General features: G+C 40.1%; 1 protein-coding gene across 3 annotated transcripts in view; it reads right to left on the bottom strand.

Moving 5' to 3' along the window:
- The window catches only part of LOC124555766 (dual serine/threonine and tyrosine protein kinase-like), a 335,619-nt gene that overhangs the window by 277,821 nt on the left and 45,655 nt on the right, over positions 1–12,143 (bottom strand). The window lies entirely within an intron of this gene.

Genomic DNA, 12,143 nt, shown 5'->3' with positions numbered 1-12,143 from the left:
TTACACCTTGTCTCCAACAACCAAGTTAGATACAGAATTATTGCTACATAATGTCTCGTGTTTAGAATTAGTCCACAGGTCAGATTAAATCAGATGTTCTTTTTGTTCCAATAGATCCATAGTGAGGAGCTTCTTCAGGGTGTAGAAGATGACAGAAAAACAAGAATACACAATAAATATTTACAAAGAAACAGAATTATGCTAATGTACCTTCCACAGATTCCAAGTGAAATGGTATTCATGCATGCCGAGTAAGTCAACAAATATCTTAAACTTATTTTTATTTAAAAGGTAATACACAACATATAACAAAACCTATATCCTAGATGAGTTCAGTACAAATCAGGTCAGGTGAGCTGTACAGCCACACAAGCATCCTCACATTCTTTTAATGTTCCTCAAATAATCTGGGAGTCATAGGTCATGCATCATCCTGAAGTTAATATCTCACTTGTGAGGTGTTGAAGGCGAACAAACACATGTATACAGTAAGGCGCATTGATATCTGAATGGTGCCCTGTTGGCATGACAATTATTATTATTATTATTATTATTATTATTATTATTGTTGTTTTAGGGTGATAAATTGTGAGGTCATCACTGCCCTTCCTGTCGGCAAATGGGATGAATAACCTCATGTGGTTTACAATGTACTTATACCATGTCATGGTGCAGTGTTTCTGGAAACATTACTGAGATTCCAATTCCAGCTGTAAAACTGCTAAAACTGAGTCCCATCAAGTACCAGAACTCTTATGTTGAGGTGACTTTACAGTCCAACTGCAGTGTCCTGTGCCCATACTAATCTCTCTACATTGCAACCGATCATAAGCCGTTGACCATGACTTAACTGGTGACAGTGGTTTTCCCAAATCGATGAACTTATGGTATACCCTCAGCAACGTGGTACATGAAACTGCCAGTGCTTTTTGTATCACTTTGGAGATAGTGTCCCACACATTGGGCACCAACTATCTGGCCACCACAATCAAATGTAATGACATCACATATTGTTTATTCTGCGCATTAATGCAGTTCTTTCACCCTGTAGAGTAATGAAATTTCAGGAATACAGTAGTCTAGGTAACATATTTAAGTGATTAATACTGCAAGATCACAAGTTAATGTGAGAACGAGATAAGCCTTTGCAAATGTGAAATGCTGGTATGTTAATAACTAGTGTAACTACCAGAATGTTTAAAGCAAGCACACAAGCGGGCATGCATCGTGTTGTACAGGTGCTGCATGTCAGTTTGTGAGATGGAGTTCCGTGTCTGTTGCACTTAGTCAGTAATTACATGGAAGGTTAATGCCGTCTGTGGATGACGCTTGAGTTGCCGTTGGATGATGTCCCATATGTGGTCAATTGGGGAGAGATCTCGTGATCGAGCAGGCAAAGACAACACATCGACACACTGCAGAACATGCTGGGCTACAACAGCAATATGTGGGCAAGCATTATCCTGTAAGAAAACACCCCCTGGAATGTAGCACAACAGATCGAATCATGAGATGACATACAAATTTGCTGTCAGGGTGCATGGGATAACCACAAGAGTGCTCCCACTGTTATACGGAATCGCATCCCAGACCATAGCTCCAGGTGTAGGTCCATTGTGTATAGCACGCAGACAGATTGGCTGCAGGTCCTCAACTACCCTTCTCCTAACCAACACACACTCATCACTGGCACTGAAGAAGAACCAACTGTAACCAGAAAACACAAGAGACTTCCACCCTGGCCTCCAGTGAGCTCTCGCTTGATGCCACTGAACCTGCAAATGGTACTGGTTTGGGGTCACTGGGATGGCTGCCACAAGGCATCTGGCTCAGAGCTGTACTTGAAGTAAAAAAATTTTTAACAGCTTGTTGTGTCACTGTGGTGCCAACTGCTGCTCAAATTGCTGCTGCAGATGCAGTACAATTCACTAAAGCCATATGTCGAACACACTGGTCCTTCCTCCTTGTAGTGCCACATGGTCTATCGGAGGCCGGTCTTCTTGCAGCGGTACATTCTCATGACCACTGCTTGCCAGCAATCATGTACAGTGGCTACATTCCTGTCAAGTCTTTCTGCAGTATCACAGAAGGAACATCCAGTTTCTCGTAGCCTTATTACACGACCTTCTTCAAACACATGATGTTTCTCAGGGATCAGTCACAGAGTCACTCCCATTCAGATTATATGTAAATGATTTGCTTTCAGTAGCTACTGATAATGTAATCATGTATACACATGGCACTAGTCTCATAGCAGGCAATGTTTGAAGTGAGTTTTTCTCAAAATATATGTCACAAATATATACTTCAGTGAAAAGAATCTAGAAATAAATTTGATCCACAAACAAACAAAACCACCACCACCACCACTACTGCACTCTCTTTAGTGACATATTCCTAGTCTCATTTTGTCAACCCTCCTCGCCTTGTCCTTGTCCCCATTCCTCCAACCGACTCTATTCTAGTTGGGCTACAGCACCAGTATAACATAGCTATGAGTATCTGTTTGCATGTTCTGGAGGAGGAGCAGTTTGTAGCCTGAAGTACTGTGTTCCCGTTCATCTTTATGTACACTCTTTGAAATAAAACTCGACCGGCGGGCGGCCACTGCAGAGGCTAAGTCTGCGCCGATCGCGACATGGAACAAAAACTGGCCAACTCGCTAATTCTCTAAGTCCTGCAATCTGCACAATCTGGCAACACTGTAGACTGCGGCACTTCCTGGAGGAAGTCTTGTCCCATATGAGAGAAACCATACACTGTTTACGCCCGTTGTATAGCGGTACCGTGCGTTGTTTCTGTCTACAACGTCTGTGGATCGGAACTAGCTAGCACAAAAAAATTTTATAGCCTCTTCCAACTGAATGCTGAAGACATGAATGTAATGGTAATTCAGATTCAATCTATTTCACTTTCTATTACACCGATAAACTTTTATCCAGTAACCATTTTGCGGCAAGATTTCTTTCAGAGTATCCTCCTATGGACGTCGCACGTGGCAAAGCTCCAGAATTCACTTACCGGCTACCGGCAGTGGCCATGGCGACAGCAGCGGCGCGGCACCCCCCCGTTCATTATCGAAAGCGCCTGCTACCGCTCATCGCTTTTGATAATTTACAACGCTTTATTATTATTAAATGTTACTCCATAGAAGATTTCTACGATTTCAATTCACGCTCAAAAGCAACATAGACCGACGCCCTGATTAGTAGATGGGTACTGTATTACATTCAAAAATGTTCAAATGTGTGTGAAATCTTATGGGACTTAGCTGCTAAGGTCAACAGTCCCTAAGCTTACACACTACGTAATCTAAATTATCCTAAGGACAAACACACACACCCGTGCCCGAGGGAGGACACGAACCTCCGCCGGGACCAGCCGCATAGTCCATGACTGTACTACATTAATCAGCAAGAGCTGCGTATGGTCCGTAATTAATTTGACAGACTTAGACGAAATTAAACCACCTCACTAAATTCGATGAATTTATAAATGCTTCATACCTCTTTCTTCTCCTTTCCAAGTCCATTATTTGTGCAACTTTTGGCCAATGTTCGGATGTTTTCGTCAAGCCAGAGTAAGCGTCTGTGGTGTAAAGTGTATTACAGTTTTTTTGTTTCATTCCTTATGGTCAGTCTATGCGATAAACTGTGTAAATACCTTCCAATGCATGCTCTGTAGCAGTGCAGGAACACTGCATATTTGGAGTTCCATGTATGGATTCAGGAAGTATTTAACGTTGATCGGAAGTGATAGTTAAGGTCATCAGATTTAAACCAGAAAAAGTTATCGATTTTGAGGTTTCATACAATGGAAAGGAATTGCTAACGCCGGTGTCAGCAAACGTCTACAGTTAAATGCTATTGCAAAATTTAGAAGAGAGGAACTATATTTATCTACATGTTCACTTCATAAACAAACTCCTGACATGTTAGACCTATATGACGAACAAAGCTCAAATTCGAATCGTTGGCAGTAAGTTTGAATCTTTTCGGAAACTATTTTACAGTGACGCACCTTGGCATTTGAAAAACAGACATTCATGATATTATCATAATTTACTAAGTCGAAATTGCAAGAAGATTTATCTGTAAGGCATCCTTCAGATTTAGCAGTTTGCAACTCCATTAGTTAAAATGGAAAATAAAACGTTGTGTTCAGCGCCCTTCACCGAGATTGGAACTGCCATTTCATGTAGCATAAGGGAATCGCTGAGCTAACGACACACTGGCGGCAACAGGCGGACTATAGTCATTGCGACATTGCCTGAGCCTCAAACCGCAACATTAAACACACAAACAGGTGTTACTTATGTGAAGAATGCCGTTCTTGGAGTTCAGAAATTAAATGTACTTTCTGTGTGTCTCATCTTACAGTGGATTATATCGTATGAGTCTTCGATGTAAAAAACGAATTCCAAGTAAATTTAGCGACATAATGCTGGGCTACACCCGGAAGTGAATGCACTCTCACAATGTTGACAAATACTTGCTATGACTCTGCCAATTCTCAGCTCTCTTAAGAGACAGCTCTTTAGCGCAATGCTTGTCGTGATTGGCCGATACGGTTCTTCAGAGGAGAGACGCGCGCGCACGTTTGGTTTTTATGTGGCGTTCTCCCCTGATAGTTTCTGACGTAGCCATGTGGGCTATGTATACATTTGAGGCATTCAGTTATCATTAATCCAGAATGAATTAAGTTTCAGCTTCCGGCGTGGAAGAAGGCTGTTGACGCCGACATTATATCATTACAACACAGGGAAAGCAAAACGGATGATTCAGTGTTTCTCATTCAGCATAAAGCATGTGAGATAATTTTCCGTAACGTTCATAATCATTTCAAAATACGAACGAAGTAAAAATACATCGAAAGCTTATTTTAATTGAATATAATGTAATATATCAAACGCTTTGCACCTAGATGTCGAATGTGTCCACGTGCAATCTTCTGCAGCATACGTATAGAATGTCATGATTACCACGAGTCTTCATAGATATGTTAGTATGGATGGATGCAAGAAGAGACGCATTCAACAAATATTCTATTCCACATGGCATTCATTTCATTTGAGATTTAAGAAGAAGTAAAGCGGGATATTACTTTCGTTAACACGAAAGATATGCCGCACATATGGATAACGAGGAAGTCTGTGTCTTCACACGTTTCCTCCTTGAAATGTGTATGCTGTATTATATACTAAGTGTATGCTGTATTATATACTAAGTAGCCTGATCATTGTTTCCATGATGTTATCCTCTTGTTTGGCCCCTAAACGATGAACAGATTCCATATGCATGTGTCTGCATGAAAGTAGTTGTTCGAACCCATCTTGAGCTGTTTTTTGTGTATTTGCTTGGAATTCATTAAGCAGGCCCCCTCGAGGGTTAGGTCTCCAAACTCAACCGTTTTTTATCCACTGGCATAATTTATTCAGACAGCATCAGCACAAGACATCAAACAAAGCCTTCCATTTACAGATGCAACACTAACCAGCAGCTGACCCAAGAGTAATTCACAGTCATGGTCCGAAATTAGCAGCGCTCTGCTACTGTGGCATAGTCTGTACTACATTTTTGATTCCGCAGCACCAGTTTATCTGGTAACACTGTTCAATCAACAGGAGTAGTTGCAGAGTTGTGCAGCGTATCTGTCCTTCTATTGACATCTTCATGTATGTCCCTTCGCCTAAAGCGTTGATCACGAAGTGCCGAAGTAAATGAGTGTATTCTGCATGACGTAACATTCATTATTTCCTTCTTTCATAGCCACTCTTCATGTGCATCGATACCAAATGGGGATTTGAAAACTCTTGCGAGTGAGAGAATGACAATAATAATCGTAACAAGAACAAGCAAGTAATGAATGAAGTTCATTGCAATGGAGAACGAGAATAGCTGTGAAAATAAAAATCTATAAAGATAGGCTGATCGTTGGGCTGGCACAATGCAAATATCTTCGTAGCATTTTGTTACTGATTTAGTTCTGGACGTTTGCAGAGAAAAAGGAAAATTCGGTACTTCTCGCTAGTGTAATATAATGTGAACCAGCAACTACCCTTTCCTTAGAACACGACTCAAGTAGGTCCCCAAGTAGTTGCCAAGGTACTGCTGCATTCTGCTGACATTGTTCTGATGACGGTTAATGTAGTTAATTCTGATTATGAAAGACAAAACATATTGCTGGTTAGTTCCTAGGATCGTAATATTAAATTTGCGTTGTAGATGGCACTTGAAAATGACGACTAACCAGATGACATCAATATAAAAAGACAATATTATGACAGTTTAGCAGGATTACTCAACATGAATTCTGAAATTGGGTGACTGACCGCAAAGGTGCTACACGTCGTCAAGAATATACGAAGTCTCAATCGCACTAATAATATGAAGATCGTCTTCGACAGCTCGCCACTTTCACATTGCTATATCCACCCCATTCCAGACAGCCCTCGGTGGAGATGCACTAAGTTGCCGATATAACTGAAGGCCTTCAAACCGACAACAGACCACAGATTGAAAAATACAAGCGAATTCTCTTGCAGCGTAAGCTTATTTTAACTAAACCTCAAATGATTGTCCTATTCAAAAAAGTAAAATGTTACACACTGTTGACGTCAAACGGACATTATCTACGTTCTGTCTTGTGTCCTACTCATCTATATTATCAGGTGTACTATCAAAATGATTAGGTATAATCGTTTCTAATGTAAAGCGTTGATACCTGACGGTGGGTTCACAACAACATTGGTGCAAAATAAAAAACAAGTTCGCAAAAGTGCATTTTCGTACGTTTTCACCTCCAGATCTACCACAGATAATGCATACTAACAAACTTGGTCATTGTCCCTGTAATTTTTGCCCTCTTATTTCAGACCGAGTTGATGAACAAAGTAAAATTAGTGACTCTCATAGATGCTTCTTTGAATCTGTTCAGTAATATTATCAGTAATTTTGATGTGACTTAAGATTAGTGAGGTCTACGATCATGGCAACTCCTGCCAGTTTCCTAGGACACACATGTGACAGGTACCACTTGATTTAAAACTTACCGAAATGAATTTATAAGACATCTTTTGCAGCAAACCTGGAACTGCTTTCGGAAGCAACTACCGTTTTATAAAGGAATACCTGCATAAACTCACTCATTGCCATAATCGCGGCTGCAGTAGATAACTGATAACTCACAATGTGAAGGATGAGACAAGGCATAGATTCTGCATGAAATGACCTTATACTCACGAAATATTACTAAACCAATAAGATATCATCAGAGGGAATATTCACAGTATTTCATACAGATGACAAGAAAAAGTCAGGCGAATTTAGCAGGATAAATCGGTCCCACAGCTGCAAATCATTGTTATGCCAACAGGGTTGCCAAAAGATGCCTACAACATTGCAGTCTGGACCACGCTGACAGCAAGAAGAACGTGTTGTCGTAGCCTGAATATTTCATGGTAGGATCCAGACATCCAGTCTATCGCGAGAGAGTCTGCTCTCCAAATTTTAGATATGTGGTGTGGCCATGTGCCTACAATTTAGTAATAACCCTCTGACTTATTCCCATTTATGTGATTCGGATGACGAGAAAGCTCTACCATGGGTTATCTATATGTCTACTGAAAGCAAGCAACATAATAGCAGGAAGCCTGTCGTATACTTTCAGATAAGATTTCCTGAGCGTCAGATATATATGATATTAGCATCCTTACCCCATCAAAAAGGATTTCTTGTTATTGAATTTTACATACATTTTAATACTGAAGGCCTCAGGTTTCTTGCTTCCCACATAGCAAACAATAGCTACCACTCTCGCTGTCGCGTGCCATAACCTAACCTATCATCTGGTTTAACTTCGACTACAGTTCGTTATCCTTAAACATATGCCTTTACTTCAAAAACTACAAGTATCATCTCTAGCTAATGTTCACTGCGGGATTACTCAAGAAGCTTTTCGAATAGATGCGAAAATCGTTTAGCGGATATGAATTATATTTCGTGGTACACCTCAGAACGAAAGAAACAAAATAACAGTAAGAGCAGCAGGCTTAGCATATCGAGCGTGGGCACCGTCAACGCAGCACCCTGAATTTGGCCATATTCCTCCGAATTTATTTCCTGATAGCCCAAAGGCGCTGTACTTCAAAAATATCAGCCTATTTGCACGGGAATTACTATCCACATGTAATTGCTAGAGCATCTTGCTACGTCAGGTATCAGGTATCTTATCAGACGCTCGATCTGAGCTGCTGATTTTTATTGAACCAACCAGCTGTGTTTAGGAAACTGATCAGAGTAACTGGACGAGTTTATTATTTTGGTATAATGTATGAAAACCCACTTTTCCCACTTATCTTACCCTAAATAATCCACGATTGGTTTGAGAACAAGGCAAATAGTATGCATTGTGGATATAATGGGAATGAATATTGAAACGAAATTATTAGAATCATGGGAAGGCAATAATGGTATATCGATATGCAGTGACGTGAGAGTTTTCTGAGGTAAAGGTCTGTCTCTGACATTGGAGAGAAGGGGGCTAGGTTTGTCTGTATTCTTACGTTAAGCTCATTGAGAAGAAAAGCGCGGGCGGATTTCATTGTGTGCTGGGAAGAAGACAGCCGGGAGTTTCAAATGCTTGAAATTCTGGAGCCTCGATTGGCCAGGGTGCACACCACCGTCGCCGTAGGCAGGGGGAGAGCGGTAGCGTGGTAAAGCTGGGTTTAGACTAGCAAGTCGCTTGCAGAAGTTATTGCTGAAAGTTATTGCTAGCCTCTTGCAGCTGTGTTTACACAGCAGCGCAAGAATTAAGCAAGATTCTTCCACAAGTTCTTTGGCAAGAAACTTGCGTCAACAACTTGCTGATACTGTTCACATATGCTTTCAGTACCACTACAAGTGTGAGCCGAAGTGTAAAATGACAAGTAGGCGGGTGAGATATGCTGCAGCTCTTGTAATTGTAATGCAAAACGTGAAAAAGAAAAAGAAGTATTTGGGTTAGAGAGTAGATAATGATAACATCGCAAGTTGGTGCCTTTTGCAAGAACTTAGTATCGAGAGCATGGATACTTTTGAAAACTTTTGCAGAATGTCCTCAAATGATCTGGAATACTTGATGTTAACAACGCCAGTCATATCAAAACGAGACACAAACTTCGGTACTGCTATTTCAGCAAAAGAACGTTTGCTAGTCACTCTGGTTTATAGCTACCGGTGAGCTAGGAATAAAATAGGCATTTCATTTATTTATGTGAAACATACAACCAAAAAAAGTTTGAATTTTGAAATCTTTTCTTTGTAGGAGACTCATACAAGTCCCTAATGTACTTGTTTCATATTCCCGTCAGCACGATTTCTCTGATCGTACCCGATGTATGTAGAGCCATTTTTAACGTCTTGAAAAGGGAAAATTATTTGAAGGTATGTGAAAACACAACAATGAAATTAAATTTGCATTGAAATAAACTGCATTTTACAGAATGATATGCTTATAAAAATGTTTTTTTTCTTCTAATGCTCATAAAATGGAAAGTGACAAGCTAAGTAAACAGAACATGTAATAATTACACATCGTCTTTTTCTAGACTCCTAAAACAACAAGCGAGTGGATGCAGGTGGCAAAGGGGTTATGTCTTCAAGTTATGCTACTTTCTATGTACTTCTTTTATAGACGTGTCGAAATCGACGAGATTTCATTTAATGCGCTCATCTTCTTCACTCTATCCTTAAAGTCTCGGTTATGCACGTTCCGTATTTCGGGGTAGCTCTCCACGGCTTCAATAAAATATTCTGTATCCTGCTTCATCCATTCCCGTTTCTTCCCCATTTCTGAAATTTGTTTGCATATAATACATAAGATGGTTGCATAAAATTAAGTCACCACATTAAGTAAAATGTTAAATATGAGTGTTATGCAGACGACATGCTAACTATAACTTGCGCTTCCTACTTGCAAGAAATAGAAATAAATCCTAAAAGCTGCAAGTTACTGGCAGATACTTCTTGCGTGGTGTTTACACTGGAAGCGGAAAACGTGTGCAAGTCACTTCCGCAATAAAGTGCTACGGTCGCAAGTCGTCTTGGCGATATGTTTACACTCGCAAATCGCGCGGCAAGTTCCTCCGCGGATGTAAATTGCTGCAATAACTTGCTAGTGTAAACCGAGCATATGAGAAAGGCACTTGCCTGGGGACGACTGAAGCAGCCGGATGGACTGAGGAAGTGGCGTAGCAAAATGCTCTGCGCAAAGGGAAAGGAAATCAGTTATTTAAGGCTCTAATGTTCCACGTCCACCTTACGTGGTAACATTCTCTTTCAGAGTATAGTTAATTTAATATAATATTTTTGAGGGAACCAAATTGTTTAAAGACAGGTAAAAGATAGGCTAATGTGAGAATACTATGTCGCGACCGCAAAGAGTAACTTGAAAGTTAACGGAATTTGATATTTCGATTGAGTAATTCGGTGAACAGTAAAGTGTTAGAATTCAGTTGCAAAGCAGGTACGACACAAATAAGATACATGTGACGAGCTATTATAGTCTAAAGACCTGGCACTCACCACATGGGGCTGATGAAGAGTGGATGACTGACAAGGGGAGGCCGCCAATTGTGAAATTCAGATTCGATTCATACTGCGCATAATAAAAGCTCATGGCCAGAGGTGTAATGTGGCAAAGCACCAAGATGCACTTCTCAGCCGTTGTCGAGAAAATCGACAGTTAAAAGAAACCGTTGCGGTGAAATACTCTCTACGATTAATAATTTTCTACAGCGTCGTGGTGCAGCGGTAAGCGCTCGGGTTCGTAATCCGAAGGTCGCCGGATCGAATCTCGCGCCATGCAACCTTTTTTTTAGTATTTGTTTTTTGTAATTAAAAAAAATATATATATATATATATATATATATATATATATATATATATATATATATATATATATATATATATATATATATATATATAAAAAAAATTCCCGGCAATCAGTTGCAACAATTATGCATATAATAAGTTGTTGAAAGTCGTTTGTCGTGGAAAAACTGGCGACTTCGAACATCATTATGTTTTCCGCGAACAAAGTTGTATTTCACGAATGTTATTAATTGTCTTCATAATGTTAACCACGTATAGTTAACGGAAGACGTAGAAACGATATTCCGAAACGAATACGTATAGCGTAAGTCAAACGTTCGAATTAGAATAGAGACCCCACGAACACAAATTTGCTGTGGCAGGTATGAAATATAAACTCCGTTACTAGCTCGTTACACTTGAAGGACAGATGTTGAATGGGCCAAAACGAACCGCCGCATAACAGCGTAGTTGCCTGCTAACTTCGAAAGAAGGTAGATGCGGTCCCTAGCGCAACTTATAACATCGTCGAAAACCAGTGCGGACGGGAGATCTTTGGTACACCCTGTTAAACAAACGGAAAAATGGAGGCGGTACAATTGGAGAGCGATTCACCTTCACCAACATGCATAAGCAATTCATTAATAGATTACAAAAAACTAATAATAAAAAAAAACTGCATGGCGCGAGATTCGATCCGGCGACCTTCGGATTACGAACCCGAGCGCTTACCGCTGCGCCACGACGCTGTAGAAAATTATTGGTCATAGAGAGTATTTCACCACAACGGTTTCTTTTAACTGTCGATTTTCTCGACAACGGCTGAGAAGTGCATCTTGGTGCTTTGCCGCATTACACCTCTGGCCATGAGCTTTAATTATGCGCAGTATGAACCGAATCTGAATTTCACAATTGGCGGCCTCCCCTTGTGAGTGCTAGGAACCATTAGTTTATAAGTAGGAATGTGTTGATTCACCATAATTCTTTTTAGCAATGGTCAAGTTAAATTGATTCTGGTTAGTTTGTTTCAAAATCTGATCTGGAAGTGTAGGAAAATATTGTCTCGTGGCTTTAACTAATCAAGCTGCTAACAGAAATTCATGGTAGAAAGTAATGCTCTTAATTTTGATCTGAAAGAATTAGTTTTCAAAGAAGCCATTTGTAGCTTGCGTGTGTTTTAATTTGTAATTTGGCGAGCTTCTGAACTTCGTGGATAAAGGCATGGTTGCTAATTTGATATGAAAGAATAAGAAGTCACCTTTTGTGGAATGAGTCAGTAGAAATTTACGTGTG

Source organism: Schistocerca americana, chromosome X, assembly GCF_021461395.2.
Source record: "Schistocerca americana isolate TAMUIC-IGC-003095 chromosome X, iqSchAmer2.1, whole genome shotgun sequence".
Taxonomy (NCBI): Eukaryota; Metazoa; Arthropoda; class Insecta; order Orthoptera; family Acrididae; genus Schistocerca; species Schistocerca americana.
Note: the sequence above shows the minus strand (reverse complement) of the source record. Positions and strands in the feature narration are given on the sequence as shown.